Below are 24385 nucleotides of genomic sequence, written 5' to 3'. Positions count from 1 at the left end.
TTATACAATATATGTATAAACATTATATGTCTTAAGTATTTATGTCAAATAACGTTACGTATAGTTATCGTTTTGAAAACTTAAGTTAGTAGTTTCAAAATACACATATAACTTGTTGTTATTAATACAAAATGAGATATTAAAACATTTATTAATCATGTTAAATATGTATATATACATTTATATACACAAACGTATAATTATCATATATTGTATAGTTCGTGATATCATCGGTCAAACTAGACGGTCAAACGTTGTGTAAAACTCTTTTCGGAAATATAAATCTCGACAATTTGGATTGCTTATCATGTTGGCAAGGTTTAATTTATGTGAATATTAATCTTATAAGTATAGAATGATCGAAAAAGTGCGGGTCGTTACACCATTGAAGCTAGATCAATTTTTCTCTTTTCCAGTAGGTTTATCCAAGGAACTTAAGGTAGTAATGATGTTCATAACATCATTCGATTCATACATATAAAGCTATCTTATTCGAAGGTTTAAACTTGTAATCACTAGAACATAGTTTAGTTAATTCTAAACTTGTTCGCAAACAAAAGTTAATCCTTCTAACTTGACTTTTAAAATCAACTAAACACATGTTCTATATCTATATGATATGCTAACTTAATGATTTAAAACCTGGAAACACGAAAAACACCGTAAAACCGGATTTACGCCGTCATAGGAACACCGCGGGCTGTTTTGGGTTAGTTAATTAAAAACTATGATAAACTTTGATTTAAAAGTTGTTATTCTGAGAAAATGATTTTTATTATGAACATGAAACTATATCCAAAAATTATGGTTAAATTCAAAGTGGAAGTATGTTTTCTAAAATGGTCATCTAGACGTCGTTCTTTCGACTGAAATGACTACCTTTACAAAAACGACTTGTAACTTATTTTTCTGACTATAAACCTATACTTTTTATGTTTAGATTCATAAAATAGAGTTCAATATGAAACCATAGCAATTTTATTCACTCAAAACGGATTTAAAATGAAGAAGTTATGGGTAAAACAAGATTGGATAATTTTTCTCATTTTAGCTACGTGAAAATTGGTAACAAATCTATTCCAACCATAACTTAATCAACTTGTATTGTATATTATGTAATCTTGAGATACCATAGACACGTATACAATGTTTCGACCTATCATGTCGACACATCTATATATATTTAGGAACAACCATAGACACTCTATATGTGAATGTTGGAGTTAGCTATACAGGGTTGAGGTTGATTCTAAAATATATATAGTTTGAGTTGTGATCAATACTGAGATACGTATACACTGGGTCGTGGATTGATTCAAGATAATATTTATCGATTTATTTCTGTACATCTAACTGTGGACAACTAGTTGTAGGTTACTAACGAGGACAGCTGACTTAATAAACTTAAAACATCAAAATATATTAAAAGTGTTGTAAATATATTTTGAACATACTTTGATATATATGTATATATTGTTATAGGTTCGTGAATCAACCAGTGGCCAAGTCTTACTTCCCGACGAAGTAAAAATCTGTGAAAGTGAGTTATAGTCCCACTTTTAAAATCTAATATTTTTGGGATGAGAATACATGCAGGTTTTATAAATGATTTACAAAATAGACACAAGTACGTGAAACTACATTCTATGGTTGAATTATCGAAATCGAATATGCCCCTTTTTATTAAGTCTGGTAATCTAAGAATTAGGGAACAGACACCCTAATTGACGCGAATCCTAAAGATAGATCTATCGGGCCCAACAAGCCCCATCCAAAGTACCGGATGCTTTAGTACTTCGAAATTTATATCATATCCGAAGGGTGTCCCGGAATGATGGGGATATTCTTATATATGCATCTTGTTAATGTCGGTTACCAGGTGTTCACCATATGAATGATTTTTATCTCTATGTATGGGATGTGTATTGAAATATGAAATCTTGTGGTCTATTATTATGATTTGATATATATAGGTTAAACCTATAACTCACCAACATTTTTGTTGACGTTTTAAGCATGTTTATTCTCAGGTGATTATTAAGAGCTTCCGCTGTCGCATACTTAAATAAGGACGAGATTTGGAGTCCATGCTTATATGATATTGTGTAAAAACTGCATTCAAGAAACTTATTTTGTTGTAACATATTTGTATTGTAAACCATTATGTAATGGTCGTGTGTAAACAGGATATTTTAGATTATCATTATTTGATAATCTACGTAAAGCTTTTTTAACCTTTATTGATGAAATAAAGGTTATGGTTTGTTTTAAAATGAATGCAGTCTTTGAAAAACGTCTCATATAGAGATCAAAACCTCGCAACGAAATCAATTAATATGGAACTTTTTAATCAATAAGAACGGGACATTTCAGTTGGTATCAGAGCGTTGGTCTTAGAGAACCAGAATTTTGCATTAGTGTGCCTTATCGAGTTTGTTAGGATGCATTAGTGAGTCTGGACTTCAACCGTGTTTACTTGAAAAATGATTGCTTAACAAATTTTGTTGGAAACTATATATTTTTAACATGTGAATATTATGTGATATATTAATCTCTTAACGCGTTTGATATTATGTGATAGATGTCTACCTCTAGAACAAGTCCCATTGACTCACCTAATAATAATGAAGAGTCAAATGTAAATTGGAATGATTCGTGGACTGATTCACAAGTTCCCGAAGAGGAACCGGAAGAAGAGTCGGAACCAGAAGAAGAATCGGAACCGGAAGAAGAATTGGAACCGGATGAAGAAATAGAACCGGTGGGGGAAATAATAAAACGGTTAAGTAAAAGAAAATCCTCAACCAACCGACCAAGGTTAATTATGGTCAATGGTGTTTCCGCCAAGGAAGCAAAATATTGGGAGGATTACCAATTCTCCGATGAATCGAATTCCGACGAGAATTCCGATGATGTTATATAAATTACCCCAACAGAATTTAAAAAGGCAAAAGAAAATAATAAGGGAAAGGGCATAAAAATAGAGAAATCTAATTCCAACCCCGATGAACTTTATATGTATCGTCAACCCCCGAAGTCCTTAAGTTGTAACAATGACCCGGGAACCTCTAAACCACCAGGTTTTTCTAAACCAATGTGGATAACGACGGCTCGTATTAGGGGAACATCATATATCCCTAGAAACTTGGCAAAACGAACCAAAACTGAAGAAGAAGAAACAAGCGAGTCGGAATAAGATAGCTGTATTCGTGTGGTGTAATATATGTAATATAGTGTGCTTATGCTTTATGATATATGTAAAAATTGCTTGTATTAATAAGTATTTTTTTTTTTTTTGAATCTAACTCTTGTCTATTTTACAGTATAAAAACACAAAATGGATAGACAACCCAATATTTTAAGAGACCTACCCGGAGACATGATTGATGAAATCTTGTCTAGAGTCGGTCAGAATTCTTCGGCACAACTATTTAAGGCGAGATCAGTTTGTAAGACATTTGAAGAACGTTCCAAGAATGCCTTGGTTTATAAAAGGCTTTCGTTCGAAAGATGGGGGATATCACATTGGGAAATCCATAAGTTACGATGTGTTTACTTTGACGCATATATTGCGGGGAACCCAAATGCTATTTTACGCAATGGGTTAAGAAATTATTTTGACTCAATATATCCGAATATTGGACTTCGTGATTTAGAAAAAGCGGCTAACATGCAACATAAAGAAGCATGTTATGCTTACGGATTAGTAATGTTCGCTTCTCACCAAAGTGAGAACAAGAACATCGGCCTACAACTATTAAACAAAACGTTCCCACAAGTGACGGAATCGGTAATTGGGGTAAGAAATGAGGTTTTTAGATTGTTACGGGACTGTTGGACATTACGTAACCCTCGTCCCTTTGACGACGTTACAACACGCTGTCTTATCAACGTCCATAATGGTTATGTTCCACAAGACCAAGGATGGGAAGTAGTCCTAGTAAAACCAGAATGCATGACTTGTTTCTGGACGTATGAATTACGTGTCTTTATTGCCTTTGCTGAACGACTTGTGTACTAGCTAGAATTATCTTCACAACTATCTTGTATCAAAGTTATTGTGTGCTATATTTCATGCTTTATGTAAAATAAGCGGTATTATAATTTTGTAAAATATTGTATAAAAGTTTGAACGCGAAATATTATTATAATCAGTTTTTCATATAGAATTGTAGTAGTTGAATTGTATATTAGCTACTAAGTATGAACTTAACGGGTAGGTACTACCCGAATTTAAACTTATAAAACGCTAATATGAAGACGATGCGTACGCACTACCGTGGTCAGCATTCAAGCACTTGATGAACGAGAAGTACCGTCCCAGAACCGAGGTCAATAAGCTCAAGACAGAACTTAGAGGGTTACGAACCCAAGGATTTGATATTACCACGTATGAAAGACGATTCACAGAATTGTACCTATTGTGTCCGGGAGTGTTCGAAGATGAGGAAGAGAAGATCGACGCGTTTGTGAAAGGATTACCAGAAAGAATCCAAGAAGATATAAGTTCACACGAGCCCGCCTCCATACAACAGGCATGTAGAATGGCTCACAAACTAGTGAACCAGATTGAAGAAAGAATTAAAGAACAGACTGCTGAAGAGGCCAATGTAAAGCAAGTCAAAAGAAAGTGGGAGGAAAACGGTGATAAGAATCACCAATATAACAACAACAACAATTACAACAATAATCGCAACAATTATCCCAACAATCGCAACATCAATCGCAACTACAACAAACGGCCCAACAACAACAACAACAACAACAACAACAGCAACTACAACAATCATCCCAACAACAATAATAACCGCAACAACAACAACAACAATCAGAAGCAGCTATGCCAAAGGTGTGAAAAGTATCACTCGGGGTTCTGCACCAAATTTTGCAATAAGTGTAAAAGAAATGGTCATAGCGCGGCGAAGTGTGAGGTCTACGGGCCAGGGGTTAATAGAACGAAAGGAACAAATGGTGTCGGAACGAGTAATGGTGGAGCAAGTAGTGTCGGAGCAAGTTATGCCAATGTAGTTTGTTATAAATGTGGAAAACCGGGCCACATTATTAGAAATTGCCCGAACCAGGAGAACACGAATGGACAAGGCCACGGAAGAGTTTTCAATATTAATGCGGCAGAGGCACAGGAAGACCCGGAGCTTGTTACGGGTACATTTCTTATTGACAATAAATCTGCTTACGTTTTATTTGATTCGGGTGCGGATAGAAGCTATATGAGTAGAGATTTTTGTGCTAAATTAAGTTGTCCATTGACGCCTTTGGATAGTAAATTTTTACTCGAATTAGCAAATGGTAAATTAATTTCAGCAGATAATATATGTCGGAATCGAGAAATTAAACTGGTTAGCGAAACATTTAAGATTGACTTGATACCAGTAGAGTTAGGGAGTTTTGATGTGATAATCGGTATGGACTGGTTGAAAGAAGTGAAAGCAGAGATCGTTTGTTACAAAAATGCAATTCGCATTATACGAGAAAAAGGAAAACCCTTAATGGTGTACGGAGAAAAGGGCAACACGAAGCTACATCTTATTAGTAATTTAAAGGCACAAAAACTAATAAGAAAAGGTTGCTATGCTGTTCTAGCACACGTCGAGAAAGTACAAACTGAAGAAAAGAGCATCAATGATGTTCCTGTCGCAAAAGAATTTCCCGATGTATTTCTGAAAGAATTACCGGGATTACCCCCACATCGATCCGTTGAATTTCAAATAGATCTTGTACCAGGAGCTGCACCAATAGCTCGTGCTCCTTACAGACTCGCACCCAGCGAGATGAAAGAACTGCAAAGCCAATTACAAGAACTTTTAGAGAGTGGTTTCATTCGACCAAGCACATCACCGTGGGGAGCTCCTGTTTTGTTTGTCAAGAAGAAAGATGGTACATTCAGGTTGTGTATCGACTACCGAGAGTTGAACAAACTTACCATCAAGAACCGCTACCCACTACCGAGAATCGACGACTTATTTGATCAACTACAAGGCTCGTCTGTTTATTCAAAGATTGACTTACGTTCTGGGTATCATCAAATGCGGGTGAAAGAAGATGATATTCCAAAGACTGCTTTCAGAACACGTTACGGTCATTACGAGTTTATGGTCATGCCGTTTGGTTTAACTAATGCACCAGCTGTGTTCATGGACCTTATGAACCGAGTGTGTGGACCATACCTTGACAAGTTTGTCATTGTCTTCATTGATGACATACTTATTTACTCAAAGAATGACCAAGAACACGGTGAACATTTGAGAAAGGTGTTAGAAGTATTGAGGAAGGAAGAATTGTACGATAAGTTTTCAAAGTGTGCATTTTAGTTGGAAGAAGTTCAATTCCTCGGTCACATAGTGAACAAAGAAGGTATTAAGGTGGATCCGGCAAAGATAGAAACTGTTGAAAAGTGGGAAACCCCGAAAACTCCGAAACACATACGCCAGTTTTTAGGACTAGCTGGTTACTACAGAAGGTTCATCCAAGACTTTTCCAGAATAGCAAAACCCTTGACTGCATTAACGCATAAAGGGAAGAAATTTGAATGGAATGATGAACAAGAGAAAGCGTTTCAGTTATTGAAGAAAAAGCTAACTACGGCACCTATATTGTCATTGCCTGAAGGGAATGATGATTTTGTGATTTATTGTGACGCAGCAAAGCAAGGTCTCGGTTGTGTATTAATGCAACGAACGAAGGTGATTGCTTATGCGTCTAGACAATTGAAGATTCACGAACAAAATTATACGACGCATGATTTGGAATTAGGCGCGGTTGTTTTTGCATTAAAGACTTTGAGGCACTACTTATATGGGGTCAAAAGTATTATATATACCGACCACAAAAGTCTTCAACACATATTTAATCAGAAACAACTGAATATGAGGCAGCGTAGGTGGATTGAATTATTGAATGATTACGACTTTGAGATTCGTTACTACCCGGGGAAGGCAAATGTGGTAGCCGATGCCTTGAGCAGGAAGGACAGAGAACCCATTCGAGTAAAATCTATGAATATAATGATTCATAATAACCTTACTACTCAAATAAAGGAGGCGCAACAAGGAGTTTTAAAAGAGGGAAATTTAAAGGATGAAATACCCAAAGGATCGGAGAAGCATCTTAATATTCGGGAAGACGGAACCCGGTATAGGGCTGAAAGGATTTGGGTACCAAAATTTGGAGATATGAGAGAAATGGTACTTAGAGAAGCTCATAAAACCAGATACTCAATACATCCTGGAACGGGGAAGATGTACAAGGATCTCAAGAAACATTTTTGGTGGCCGGGTATGAAAGCCGATGTTGCTAAATACGTAGGAGAATGTTTGACGTGTTCTAAGGTCAAAGCTGAGCATCAGAAACCATCAGGTCTACTTCAACAACCCGAAATCCCGGAATGGAAATGGGAAAACATTACCATGGATTTCATCACTAAATTGCCAAGGACTGCAAGTGGTTTTGATACTATTTAGGTAATAGTTGATCGTCTCACCAAATCAGCACACTTCCTGCCAATAATAGAAGATGACAAGATGGAGAAGTTAGCACGACTGTATTTGAAGGAACTCGTCTCCAAACATGGAATACCAATCTCTATTATCTCTGATAGGGATGGCAGATTTATTTCAAGATTCTGGCAGACATTACAGCAAGCATTAGGAACTCGTCTAGACATGAGTACTGCCTATCATCCACAAACTGATGGGCAGAGCGAAAGGACGATACAAACGCTTGAAGACATGCTACGAGCATGTGTTATTGATTTCGGAAACAGTTGGGATCGACATCTACCATTAGCAGAATTTTCCTACAACAACAGCTACCATTCAAGCATTGAGATGGCGCCGTTTGAAGCACTTTATGGTAGAAAGTGCAGGTCTCCGATTTTTTGGAGTGAAGTGGGGGATAGACAGATTACGGGTCCGGAGATTATACAAGAAACTACCGAGAAGATCATCCAAATTCAACAACGGTTGAAAACCGCCCAAAGTCGACAAAAGAGCTACGCTGACATTAAAAGAAAAGATATAGAATTTGAAATTGGAGAGATAGTCATGCTTAGAGTTGCACCTTAGAAAGGCGTTGTTCAATTTGGTAAACGAGGGAAATTAAATCCAAGGTATATTGGACCATTCAAGATTATTGATCGTGTCGGACCAGTAGCTTACCGACTTGAGTTACCTCAACAACTCGCGGCTGTACATAACACTTTCCACGTCTCGAATTTGAAGAAATGTTTTGCTAAAGAAGATCTCACTATTCCGTTAGATGAAATCCAAATCAACGAAAAACTTCAATTCATCGAAGAACCCGTCGAAATAATGGATCGTGAGGTTAAAAGACTTAAGCAAAACAAGATACCAATTGTTAAGGTTCGATGGAATGCTCGTAGAGGACCTGAGTTCACCTGGGAGCGTGAAGATCAGATGAAGAAGAAATACCCGCATCTATTTCCAGAAGATTCGTCAACACCTTCAACAGCTTAAAATTTCGGGACGAAATTTATTTAACGGGTAGGTACTGTAGTGACCCGAACTTTTCCATGTTTATATATATTAATTGAGATTGATATTTACATGATTAAATGTTTCCAACATGTTAAGCAATCAAATTTGTTAAGACTTGATTAATTGAAATATGTTTCATATAGATAATTGACCACCCAAGTTGACCGGTGATTCACGAACGTTAAAACTTGTAAAAACTATATGATGACATATATATGGATATATATATATAGTTAACATGATACTATGATAAGTAAACATATCATTAAGTATATTAACAATGAACTACATATGTAAAAACAAGACTACTAACTTAATGATTTTTAAACGAGACATATATGTAACGATTATCGTTGTAAAGACATTTAATGTATATATATCATATTAAGAGATATTCATACATGATAATATCATGATAATATAATAATTTAAAATCTCATTTGATATTATAAACATTGGGTTAACAACATTTAACAAGATCGTTAACCTAAAGGTTTCAAAACAACACTTACATGTAACGACTAACGATGACTTAACGACTCAGTTAAAATGTATATACATGTAGTATTTTAATATGTATTTATACACTTTTGAAAGACTTAAATACACTTATCAAAATAATTCTACTTAACAAAAATGCTTACAATTACATCCTCGTTCAGTTTCATCAACAATTCTACTCGTATGCACCCGTATTCGTACTCGTACAATACACAGCTTTTAGATGTATGTACTATTAGTATATACACTCCAATGATCAGCTCTTAGCAGCCCATGTGAGTCACCTAACACATGTGGGAACCATCATTTGGCAACTAGCATGAAAAATCTCATAAAATTACAAAAATATGAGTAATCATTCATGACTTATTTACATGAAAACAAAATAACATATCCTTTATATCTAATCCATACACCAACGACCAAAAACACCTACAAACACTTTCATTCTTCAATTTTCTTCATCTAATTGATCTCTCTCAAGTTCTATCTTCAAGTTCTAAGTGTTCTTCATAAATTCCAAAAGTTCTAGTTTCATAAAATCAAGAATACTTTCAAGTTTGCTAGCTCACTTTCAATCTTGTAAGGTGATCATCCAACCTCAAGAAATCTTTGTTTCTTACAGTAGGTTATCATTCTAATACAAGGTAATAATCATATTCAAACTTTTGTTCAATTTCTATAACTATAACAATCTTATTTCAAGTGATGATCTTACTTGAACTTGTTTTCGTGTCATGATTCTGCTTCAAGAACTTCGAGCCATCCAAGGATCCATTGAAGCTAGATCCATTTTTCTATTTTCCAGTAGGTTTATCCAAAGAACTTAAGGTAGTAATGATGTTCATAACATCATTCGATTCATACATATAAAGCTATCTTATTCGAAGGTTTAAACTTGTAATTACTAGAACATAGTTTAGTTAATTCTAAACTTGTTCGCAAACAAAAGTTAATCCTTCTAACTTGACTTTTAAAATCAACTAAACACATGTTCTATATCTATATGATATGCTAACTTAATGATTTAAAACCTGGAAACACAAAAAACACCGTAAAACCGGATTTACGCCGTCGTAGGAACACCGCGGGCTGTTTTGGGTTAGTTAATTAAAAACTATGATAAACTTTGATTTAAAAGTTGTTATTCTGAGAAAATGATTTTTATTATGAACATGAAACTATATCCAAAAATTATGGTTAAATTCAAAGTGGAAGTATGTTTTCTAAAATGGTCATCTAGACGTCGTTCTTTCGACTGAAATGACTACCTTTACAAAAACGACTTGTAACTTATTTTTCTGACTATAAACCTATACTTTTTCTGTTTATATTCATAAAATAGAGTTCAATATGAAACCATAGCAATTTTATTCACTCAAAACGGATTTAAAATGAAGAAGTTATGGGTAAAACAAGATTGGATAATTTTTCTCATTTTAGCTACGTGAAAATTGGTAACAAATCTATTCCAACCATAACTTAATCAACTTGTATTGTATATTATGTAATCTTGAGATACCATAGACACGTATACAATGTTTCAACCTATCATGTCGACACATCTATATATATTTCGGAACAACCATAGACACTCTATATGTGAATGTTGGAGTTAGCTATACAGGGTTGAGGTTGATTCTAAAATATATATAGTTTGAGTTGTGATCAATACTGAGATACGTATACACTGGGTCGTGGATTGATTCAAGATAATATTTATCGATTTATTTCTGTACATCTAACTGTGGACAACTAGTTGTAGGTTACTAACGAGGACAGCTGACTTAATAAACTTAAAACATCAAAATATATTAAAAGTGTTGTAAATATATTTTGAACATACTTTGATATATATGTATATATTGTTATAGGTTCGTGAATCAACCAGTGGCCAAGTCTTACTTCCCGACGAAGTAAAAATCTGTGAAAGTGAGTTATAGTCCCACTTTTAAAATCTAATATTTTTGGGATGAGAATACATGCAGGTTTTATAAATGATTTACAAAATAGACACAAGTACGTGAAACTACATTTTATGGTTGAATTATCGAAATCGAATATGCCCCTTTTTATTAAGTCTGGTAATCTAAGAATTAGGGAACAGACACCCTAATTGACGCGAATCCTAAAGATAGATCTATCGGGCCCAACAAGCCCCATCCAAAGTACCGGATGCTTTAGTACTTCGAAATTTATATCATATCCGAAGGGTGTCCCGGAATGATGGGGATATTCTTATATATGCATCTTGTTAATGTCGGTTACCAGGTGTTCACCATATGAATGATTTTTATCTCTATGTATGGGATGTGTATTGAAATATGAAATCTTGTGGTCTATTATTATGATTTGATATATATAGGTTAAACCTATAACTCACCAACATTTTTGTTGACGTTTTAAGCATGTTTATTCTCAGGTGATTATTAAGAGCTTCCACTGTCGCATACTTAAATAAGGACGAGATTTGGAGTCCATGCTTGTATGATATTGTGTAAAAACTGCATTCAAGAAACTTATTTTGTTGTAACATATTTGTATTGTAAACCATTATGTAATGGTCGTGTGTAAACAGGATATTTTAGATTATCATTATTTGATAATCTACGTAAAGCTTTTTTAACCTTTATTGATGAAATAAAGGTTATGGTTTGTTTTAAAATGAATGCAGTCTTTGAAAAACGTCTCATATAGAGGTCAAAACCTAGCAACGAAATCAATTAATATGGAACGTTTTTAATCAATAAGAACGGGACATTTCAGAGAACATGCTAGTTAAAGTTGGTACTTTAGTATTTCCAGTAGATTTTGTTATTCTGGACATGGAAGAAGATTCTCGAGTTCCTCTCATATTAGGAAGACCATTCTTAAACACGGCTAAAGCAATAATAGACGTGTTCGGTAAGAAACTGACCGTAAGTATAGAGGACGAGAGTGTTACCTTTTCTGTGGATAGAGCCATGCAACAACCGCAATATGCAGATGATACATGTTATTATATTCAAACTATAGATTCACATGCAGAATTGTTAGAAGAATTTCCAGAATTACACGGAACAGGAGAATGTTCTTTAGGAGAAGGAACTAAACCAATTGATGAAGCTGAAATGTTAGCCACACTCATGGCTAATGGATATAAACCAACAACAGAAGAAATTCAAATGCTAAAAGAAGAAGACAGATATCGATACAAATCATCGATTGAAGAACCACCGACATTAGAGTTAAAGCCACTTCCAAAACATTTGGAATACGCTTATTTACATGGTGAATCTGAATTACCTGTATTAATATCGTCTTCTCTTATTGAAAATGAAAAATCTCAACTCATTTCTGTGCTAAAAGCTCATAAACCAGCTATTGCATGGAAGATTCATGATATTAAAGGCATAAGTCCTTCGTATTGCACACATAAAATCCTTATGGAAGAAGGTCATAAAACGTATGTGCTGAAATGACCCGTTCATATACATTATAAACGATTCACAATAGTTGATTACATTGCGAGGTATTTGACCTCTATATGATACATTTTACAAACATTGCATTCGTTTTTAAAAGACAGAATTTCTTTACATCAAAAATTGACAGGCATGCATACCATTTCATAGTATCCACTATCCAACTATAAATTGATTTAATAATAATCTTTGATGAACTCAATGACTCGAACGCAACGTTCTTCGAAATATGCTATGAAAGACTCCAAGTAATATCTTTAAAATGAGCAAATGCACAGCTGAAGATTTCTTTAACACCTGAGAATAAACATGCTTTAAAGTGTCAACCAAAAGGTTGGTGAGTTCATTAGTTTATCATAATCATTTATTTCCATCATTTTAATAGACCACAAGAATTTCATTTCCAGTTCTCATAAATATACGTCCCATGCATAGAGACAAAAATAATCATTCATATGGTGAACACCTGGTAACCGACATTAACTAGATACATATAAGAATATCCCCTATCATTCCGGGATCCTCCTTCGGACATGATATAAATTTCGAAGTACTAAAGCATCCGGTACTTTGGATGGGGTTTGTTAGGCCCAATAGATCTATCTTTAGAATTCCCGTCAATTAGGGTGTCTGTTCCCTAATTCTTAGATTACCAGACTTTAATAAAAAGGGCATATTCGATTTCGATAATTCAACCATAGAATGTAGTTTCAATTACTTGTGTCTATTTCGTCAAACATTTATAAAAGCGCATGTATTCTCAGTCCCAAAAATATAAAGGGTAAAAAGGCAAATGAAACTCACCATACTGTATTTTGTAGTAAAAATACATATAACGTCATTGAACAAGTGCAAGGTTGGCCTCGGATTCACGAACCTAAATTAATTATATATAATTATGTGTTGGTCAATATTTGTCTAACAAATTAGGCCAAGTCATAGTGTACCACAATCCTAATGCTCGAGACTAATATGCAAAAGTCAACAAAAGTAAATTTGACTCAAAATAATTTCCAAAAATCTATACATGATTAATATATAGTTTAAATATCGTCGTTTTATATTTTTAAATATTTTTAAAAGATTTATTAGAGTAAATAATATAATTTATTTATTAATAAATAAAATTTTATATTAATATCATAAAGATAATATGATAGGTATTATTAAAGTAAGTTATTACACGTAGTAAAATATGTTTGTATCACATATTTATTTGATAAAATAATATCTATAATGATAGTAAGTAAAAGTTGTATTATTTCGTAATAATAACTATTATTATAAAAATATCAATATTTACAATTACTAAGATGACATTATGATAAAACGATAATTCTAATTATGATAACTTTAATATTTACGATAATTTTTAATATTATCTTTAAAATAATAATTCTATTTAAAATAATAATAATAATGATATTTTATAGTAACAATGACATTTCTATTAAAATGATAATTTTTGTTAAAATGATAGTTTTAATACTAACGATATTTTTAATAATAATAGTAATGATAAAAATAATAAGAACGATAATTTTATCTAAATCAATATCTTATAATATTTTAATTTCATCATGATACTCTTACTCATTATTTCCTAATCGTTTCGTTTAATAGCTTTTAATCGTCTTTTATATCGTGTTCATAATAATGATAATAATAGTAATCAAAATAATTAGGTGTTACAAATATTTGTTTTAATTACACTAATATTAATAATGATAGTTACTATAACATTTTTAACGATAATACTAATAATTATCTTAATGATAATATAGTAATAATAATAATAACAATGACAATATCCATTTTTAAATAATGATATATATATTAATAATGATAATAATAATAATAATACTAATAATAATAATAATAATAATAATAATAATAATAATAATAATAATAATAATAATAATAATAATAATAATAATAATAATAATAGTAATAATAATAATAATAATAATAATAATAATTGGATAATAATAATAATAATACTAATTATAACTTTAACGATAATAACGATAGTAATAATAAAAAAAATAACAATTTTTAATGATAAATCCCTTTTATTGATAAAGATAATAATAATGATAATAATAAGATAAAACTAGAACGACGATAAAAACGACGATAATAATAATCATTTTTAATAAAAATATCGAAAATTCAATTGATTATAACTTCTAATCCGTTCATCGAAACCATTCGATATCTAAAGGAAAAGTCCTTAATTTTTTGCTAGCTTTCCAAGGACATGCATATCTTATACCTTATCTCAACCGCAAGTGTAACTAATTCAATATTCAACCTAACCTGTCTAAGGGCAATATCAAAAGTACAAGCATGCATAATCCTAAATACTCGAGCACTAGTCAGGGATACACTATTAGTATGTAAAAGTTAAATTATGAGTACTCACGTATCAATATTGAGATTCAATATTGCAGGAAAGGTACGTAGACGCAACGAAAATGATAAACACTATATTGACCTCACGAGCATACCCATGAACCATACTCAATCACCTCCATAGCTATAACCCATAATTTCCTTAATCCTATCCTACTCGAAAAACAATTTCGAAATCACTCGGACAGCACTCCGTCGTAATATTTTATGTATACTAATAATATCTTGAAATAATACAGAGTAAATATATATATGTAAATCGATTGAGAGAGTTTAGAGAAAAATATTTTCAAGTTTCTATGAAATAATGAAACCTATTGAATTCTATTTATAATAGATTTTTGAATTATTAAAGTGAATTATTAAAGTATGAATTATTAAAGTGAATTATTAAAGTATGAATTATTAAAGTATGAATTATTAAAGTGGATTATTAAAGTATGAATTATTAAAGTGAATTATTAAAGTTAAAGTAAAGTAAAAATAAAGTAAAGGTAAAGTTTATGTATAGTAAAAGTATAAAACTATGTACGTATAATACGCGTATAAATATATATAATATTAATTTAAATCGTTATATATATTTAATAAAATAAAATATAAATATCGTTATCTTTATCATACTAGTTAAGTAATGAATTGTCAAAAGTGGTTCTAGATATTTATAAAAGTTATATACGTTTTAATAATAAAGTTCTTTTTAAACTGAAAACGTTTTTGTACGTTTGAAACTAAATAGATCAATCGAGTCTATATGAGATTCAATCTTCCACTATCCTTTGTCTAGTTCTCAATGATTGTCAATTTGTTCTTATTTATAAATCACTTTACCATTTTCCGAATATTGTTAAAACGGAAAGATTTCTCAAATCAACGTGGGCCTTTCAACAGAGACTTGTAATCATAATTCAATATATCTGGTAATTCAATCATTTGATCTTATCTTCTAATTCCATTGATAAATATTTTGAAACAGATACAATCATATAAAGTATTTAATCTAATATTTTGTTTACGTTTCAAGTTATAATATATATACACATATACATATATAATCATATTCGTTTAATGGTTCGTGAATCGTTGGAACATGGTCGAGGTTGAATGAATGTATGAACATAGTTTAAAATTCTTGCAATTTAACTTAACAAATATTGCTTATCGTGTCGGAAACATATAAAGATTACAGTTTAAATTTGGTTGGAAATTTCTGGGTTGTCACAGTACCTACCCGTTAAAGAAATTTCGTCTCGAAATTTGAGTGGAAAGGTCGTGAATGATAATAAGTATGTTTTCATGATGCATACGGGCTGAAAATTAGAGTTTTATCATCAGCGAATAATTTGAATAAACAATCCATTTATATGAAGAGTACGAATGAAGCTAACATAGAAGAGTGAAATGAGTAAGTGTAGATTCATCTTATCATTTGACGTAGATATGATTGATTCCCAGATTTCAAGGGATTTGAAGAAAATCTTCTTAATAAGATTTGACTCTCCGGTAATCAAGGGAATTAGGATCCGCTTTAAATGCGATCGTCCATTTTAATTGTTCTGTCGGAGATTTTCTTATAAATTCACCTCCTTCGTTTCCTTACAACTCACACCTTATGTTGATGCATTTTATGCAAGTTCCTAGACATCTACCCGCGTCCATTGCAGGTACAACAGTTTACAGGCCACCATGATTGCTCGTTATTATCCTATTCGTGTTTGTATATGGTTACAGGAACTGCAGGAATGAGATTTAGATGTTTAACTATGTTAGACTTAGTCAGACGTACAAGTGAAGCCTCACTAGTACAGCTGACAGGCTCATACGCACGGTTGATGCTGAGCTAAGTCACAATTACAACCTAAATGAGAAGACACGAGTGAGTGATCACCCGTACGACTGATGAAGCCAACTTGTACGTGTGATGAATGAATCGTATAGGTGAGTCAACAGCAGGGGTATATAAAGTCTTATGTTCTTCATTTTAGGTTAAGCCTCTCATTTCTTACACACACTCAGATCTAGTGAGCTCCTCCGATTCTCTCTCAGTCCAAATCACCCAGGTGGTGAATAATAGCTCTAGGTGTTGATCTAATCACACTTGATTTAGTTGTGGTTTGACTAAATTAATCAAAAAAAACTTAACCTATTCACTAGAGGGTTTGATTCACTTATTCCGCCATTGTGTGAGTTAAATCTGTTGATTTTTAAGTTCCTAGTCATGTTTCATCACCTTCTATTCTTTCCCCCTCAACTCATATTTTAAAGTATTCATCAATATGCTCCATCCAGTTCTGATTCTCGATATACTTCTAACTTTCATATCGGTCATTCTTCTTTTTCATCTACCGCCAGAAGAATCTATTTACTTCTACTATACTCTTGGGTTTATAGTGTTTCTAGTTCTCCCGTGTCTTTATATTGCTATATGCATCGATATATATGGTTTATAATTTCTGGTTTGTCGTTGGAATTTATATGTTCCCTTATATTTCAAAGTATCTGCTTCTGTCTTCTATAATCGTTATCATTCACAATTAATGCTCTCTTTTATTTGGTGCAATTTATACCCCAATTTCTATTTCGGAGTTTTGTCCTTTCGTTTCTTCTTCTTGCGATTAAGCACCGCTTGTAATGGTCCAGAATTCACAGATATGAATTTCGGAATGAACATTGTTAATGTTCTAGGAAGAAAAGTGTGATGGCACGATCTTGACTTGTCAAATTACTAGAATACCTTGGAAAAGGCCGAATCATCAAGAAATATTTTCTTGATATTTTAGAGGTTAAATAGAATACAAGAGTCGTATAACATGGCACATGATGATATTATGATCTGTGAATCATCACGTTCCATTTAGAAACTCAGCATGACTTACTGTAATATAATTAGATTGATCAAGTGTCATTATATTATACTAATTCATGCTTCAGTTCCCAACATTACTTCAAAATATTCCTATTTTAAACTTGAATGTTTCAGAATTTTGAAACTAAAATAGTTTCTTTTATGATGTAATACAAATAGCGCGAAGAGGTAAATGATTTCAAATAAGAAAAATTAAGAAAATATCTTCAGAAATATGGAGGATATTTATAATGAAAGATATGATGATATTTTAGAATTTCTAATATCAGAGGATGATGAAGAATATTGTCCGTAGGGGTTTAGAGTCAGGATCAAGGTATTCGTTAATGACTTCAGCAGATACTGAATCATTTGGATCCTTTGAAGTCAGGTTCAGTCTTTGTAATTTGTCCACAGCCTCCTTCCTACTTTGCTCAATCTATTTTCCAGTTCCAAAACTTCTCTTTTTCTGCGCTTTGCCAACACACTTCATCATTATCATCCAGCTTTTACCGTTTAAAGTCGTTTATAGTTTTTGCTGCTTCATCAGCATTTTTTTTTCCATTTTCGGAGAACCAATTCGTAGTTCGGAGTGTTTTTCAGAAACTTCACATTCAAATTAAGTCCAGAAGATAGACGTTATATATACACATATAACTGTTGGCGTAGACATCCTGCGAGATTTCAAAATACTGATTGCTAATTCCCAATGATTCGTATGGCAATTCTCATTACAAGATGCGAATGAGTAAATGATGGGGTTTCAATGAATAATTATAATGACTTTTTGGAGAGGCTAAAGTCAAAGGGTAATGAAGTTGTTGGTACATCTACTAATAATGTGGTGGAATGTAAAAGGTTCCCTGGTAACGAAGGTGTATATCTCAAGGTTATAATAAGGTGAGTCTGACTGAAAAGTTGAAGTTGACTTGCTGGAGCTGTGACAAAACTGGCTACTTTGAATAGGAGTCGCAAAGTTATTTTTGCTAATAAATGCCAAAGAATCTGACGTGGATACGTTATTTAAACTTTTACTTTGGTTTCAAGAGTTTTTCGGGTACATAACTGTGGGTAACATGTGGTTGGATCATCATCTCAATTGCTCATCATTCGAAGTGTCTTCAGAAATTTTCGAAGGGTTTGAACACAGATTGTAATCGTTAACATACATTTGATGTTCTAACACAGTTTTGAAGTCAAAATATAGCTTGTGAAAGATGTAAGGATCTAAGAGTGATGATTTTGGTCATATCTCAAGTTGAATTTTGAGATTTTAAAATCAGAATATGTAATTAAATTTTGAAAGAGTATGGTTGTTTTGATTTCTATAAAAGAATGTATATTGTTGTGAAAGTAGGGAGTATAATGGATGATTTGCTGAATCAGATTCGAAGAATGTAACATATTAATTGTGAATTTATATATCTCTCGGGTATTACCTACCCGTTAAAAAAAAATTTCACAATTAATATTTTGTTCAAAAGAATTTTATTACAGTTTTTATGAAAATATATATATGTATATTTTCTTCAGATGTAACATAGATTTAATGAGTTAATGTTAAATTAAACTCATTTGATTTACGGTTGAAACTAGAATTGAATAATCCCTAAAGGCTTTAAAAAATACATAACTTTTACGCAGTATTTCTTTAATGACATTGAAATTATGAATCAATACTTCATTATTTGTTGATGTATGATGTTCGGTTCGTGGAATTCTTGTGAATTTCGCAAAGTACGAATGATGTTATCTGAAAAGTTTCGGGTACATCGATGATGAAAGTGTAAAATCAAATATATACTTGATTTATTATGAATTGGAATTTGTTGAATTGCGACAGAGATTGTAGTTAACGCTGGTTAAGTTGCTGCCGAAGGACGTACATTATTGCATATTTGTAATATGAATTAACCGAGTAGTTAAGATTCACACACAATAGCTTAGCACGGAAAGATTTATTTCAAAATATATATATATATAATATATACATATAATTTCTTCAGAGGGAATGAGTTAATTCTTCATAACTCGTTGATACAATATACACGTTATTGATTCGTAATTATGTCCACAGTGATTCTTGAACTGACGGAGTTTGTGATGTTATCGGTGTTGTTGATTCGGATGTTGACTGCACTGACGATGCTGGTAATGCTGACGGTACTGTTGATGTTGTTGGTAAAGCAAGTTTAGCTTGTTAATCACACACCATTTTTGTCAGGGTTTCTACTCTTCCTTCTATCATTTTGGTTCGCTTAACTGATTTATGGTTAGGGCTAGATTAGATAATCTCTAAGACTTTAGAGATTACATAATCGCCGCAGAATGTTTCTCCAATGAAGTTATGAATTAATACTTCGTCAGTTATTGTTGTTGGTACTCCTTGGTATCTATGGTGCGTATGACGTTGATGCTCGTGGGACAGATTGTGAAGTTGAGGTTTACGACGCGGTTGTGGTTGGAGGTGGTAATGGTACTGTTGGCGTTGATGATGGTGGTACTGGTTATGCTGCTGATGCTGCTGCTGGTATTTGTAATCTCTGCACCATATTCTCCAAAGCCACTACCCGAGCGCGAAGCTCGTTGACTTCTTCTATTACACCGGGGTGATTGTCGGTTCGGACGAGCGGATAAATAAAATCTAAAATTTGATGTAATATATAATCGTGACGAGATACTCTGGAAATGAGCGAGAAAATGATGTTTCGGACAGGTTCGCCGGTAAGTGCTTCAGGTTCTTCGTCAACAGGGCAATGCGGTGGATGGAAGGGATCACCTTCTTCTTGTCTCCAATGATTGAGGAGGCTACGAACCCATCCCCAATTCATCCAGAATAGGTGATGACTGATTGGTTGATCTATTCCGGTCACACTGCTTTCGGAGCTTGAATGGGATTCCATTTCGGAATCTGAGTGACTTGAACTGATGACGAATTCCATTTCGTACGATTGGATAAAGGATTTTTTTTTCCGATATGAAATGATTTTGGCTAACGGATGGTATTCTAATTACATAGAATATATATATATATATATATATATATATATATATATATATATATATATATATATATATATATATATATATATATATATATATATATATATAGATCAAAAGATTTCGTAGATTACGGAGGACTTTGCGGGATATGTCAGGCAAAGTTTAAAGTAACAGATACGATAAGATATGATTTAGCAGATATGCTAAGATATGAATTTTTGTCTATACACTATTCATACAATCAATGCAGCAAGACGTGTCTTAGACTAAAAATGATAAGCAGGTAATTTCCTGAGGATGATAAGTAGTTAATTTATGACACAAAATGATAAGCAAAACTTTTGACATGCAGACACGGTCGAAGTCCAGACTCACTAATGCATCCTATTGACTTATCAGTCAGACACATTAATGCATACCTGGTTCGCTAAGACCACCGCTCTGATACCAACTGAAATGACCCGTTCATATACATTATAAACGATTCACAATAGTTGATTACATTGCGAGATATTTGACCTCTATATGATACATTTTACAAACATTGCATTCGTTTTTAAAAGACAAAATTTCTTTACATCGAAAATTGACAGGCATGCATACCATTTCATAATATCCACTATCCAACTATAAATTGATTTAATAATAATCTTTGATGAACTCAATGACTCGAATGCAACGTTCTTCGAAATATGCTATGAAAGACTCCAAGTAATATCTTTAAAATGAGCAAATGCACAGCGGAAGATTTCTTTAACACCTGAGAATAAACATGCTTTAAAGTGTCAACCAAAAGGTTGGTGAGTTCATTAGTTTATCATAATCATTTATTTCCATCATTTTAATAGACCACAAGAATTTCATTTCCAGTTCTCATAAATATACGTCCCATGCATAGAGACAAAAATAATCATTCATATGGTGAACACCTGGTAACCGACATTAACTAGATACATATAAGAATATCCCCTATCATTCCGGGATCCTCCTTCGGACATGATATAAATTTCGAAGTACTAAAGCATCCGGTACTTTGGATGGGGTTTGTTAGGCCCAATAGATCTATCTTTAGAATTCGCGTCAATTAGGGTGTCTGTTCCCTAATTCTTAGATTACCAGACTTTAATAAAAAAGGGCATATTCGATTTCGATAATTCAACCATAGAATGTAGTTTCAATTACTTGTGTCTATTTCGTCAAACATTTATAAAAGCGCATGTATTCTCAGTCCCAAAAATATAAAGGGTAAAAAGGCAAATGAAACTCACCATACTGTATTTCGTAGTAAAAATACATATAACGTCATTGAACAAGTGCAAGGTTGGCCTCGGATTCACGAACCTAAATTAATTATATATAATTATGTGTTGGTCAATATTTGTCTAACAAATTAGGCCAAGTCATAGTGTACCACAATCCTAATGCTCGAGACTAATATTCAAAAGTCAACAAAAGTAAATTTGACTCAAAATAATATCCAAAAATCTATACATGATTAATATATAGTTTAAATATCGTCGTTTTATATTTTTAAATATTTTTAAAAGATTTATTAGAGTAAATAATATAATTTATTTATTAATAAATAAAATTTTATATTAAATTTATATAATATAATATACTTTTATATATATTAAGTAATAAAATTTATAGGGTTCATTTAATATCATAAAGATAATATGATAGGTATTATTAAAGTAAGTTATTACACGTAGTAAAATATGTTTGTATCACATATTTATTTGATAAAATAATATCTATAATGATAGTAAGTAAAAGTTGTATTATTTCGTAATAATAATTATTATTATAAAAATATCAATATTTACAATTACTAAGATGACATTATGATAAAACGATAATTCTAATTATGATAACTTTAATATTTACGATAATTTTTAATATTATCTTTAAAATAATAATTCTATTTAAAATAATAATAATAATGATATTTTATAGTAACAATGACATTTCTATTAAAATGATAATTTTTGTTAAAATGATAGTTTTAATACTAACGATATTTTTAATAATAATAGTAATGATAAAAATAATAAGAACGATAATTTTATCTAAATCAATATCTTATAATATTTTAATTTCATCATGATACTCTTACTCATTATTTCCTAATCGTTTCGTTTAATAGCTTTTAATCGTCTTTTATATCGTGTTCATAATAATGATAATAATAGTAATCAAAATAATTAGGTGTTACAAATATTTGTTTTAATTACACTAATATTAATAATGATAGTTACTATAACATTTTTAACGATAATACTAATAATTATCTTAATGATAATATAGTAATAATAATAATAACAATGACAATATCCATTTTTAAATAATGATATATATATTAATGATGATAATAATAATAATAATACTAATACTAATAATAATAATAATAATAATAATAATAATAATAATAATAATAATAATAATAATAATAATAATAATAATAATAATAATAATAATAATAATTGGATAATAATAATAATAATAATACTAATTATAACTTTAACGATAATAACGATAGTAATAATAAAAAAAATAACAATTTTTAATGATAAATCCCTTTTATTGATAAAGATAATAATAATGATAATAATAAGATAAAACTAGAACGACGATGAAAACGACGATAATAATAATCATTTTTAATAAAAATATCGAAAATTCAATTGATTATAACTTCTAATCCGTTCATCGAAACCATTCGATATCTAAAGGAAAAGTCCTTAATTTTTCGCTAGCTTTCCAAGGACATGCATATCTTATACCTTATCTCAACCGCAAGTGTAACTAATTCAATATTCAACCTAACCTGTCTAAGGGCAATATCAAAAGTACAAGCATGCATAATCCTAAATACTCGAGCACTAGTCAGGGATACACTATTAGTATGTAAAAGTTAAATTATGAGTACTCACGTATCAATATTGAGATTCAATATTGCAGGAAAGGTACGTAGACGCAACGAAAATGATAAACACTATATTGACCTCACGAGCATACCCATGAACCATACTCAATCACCTCCATAGCTATAACCCATAATTTCCTTAATCCTATCCTACTCGAAAAACAATTTCGAAATCACTCGGACAGCACTCCGTCGTAATATTTTATGTATACTAATAATATCTTGAAATAATACGGAGTAAATATATATATGTAAATCGATTGAGAGAGTTTAGAGAAAAATATTTTCAAGTTTCTATGAAATAATGAAACCTATTGAATTCTATTTATAATAGATTTTTGAATTATTAAAGTAAATTATTAAAGTATGAATTATTAAAGTGAATTATTAAAGTATGAATTATTAAAGTATGAATTATTAAAGTGGATTATTAAAGTATGAATTATTAAAGTGAATTATTAAAGTTAAAGTAAAGTAAAAATAAAGTAAAGGTAAAGTTTAAGTATAGTAAAAGTATAAAACTATGTACGTATAATACGCGTATAAATATATATAATATTAATTTAAATCGTTATATATATTTAATAAAATAAAATATAAATATCGTTATCTTTATCATACTAGTTAAGTAATGAATTGTCAAAAGTGGTTCTAGATATTTATAAAAGTTATATACGTTTTAATAATAAAGTTCTTTTTAAACTGAAAACGTTTT

This window comes from Rutidosis leptorrhynchoides, chromosome 2 (assembly GCF_046630445.1).
Source record: "Rutidosis leptorrhynchoides isolate AG116_Rl617_1_P2 chromosome 2, CSIRO_AGI_Rlap_v1, whole genome shotgun sequence".
Lineage (NCBI taxonomy): Eukaryota > Viridiplantae > Streptophyta > Magnoliopsida > Asterales > Asteraceae > Rutidosis > Rutidosis leptorrhynchoides.
This window is presented reverse-complemented; position numbering follows the sequence as displayed.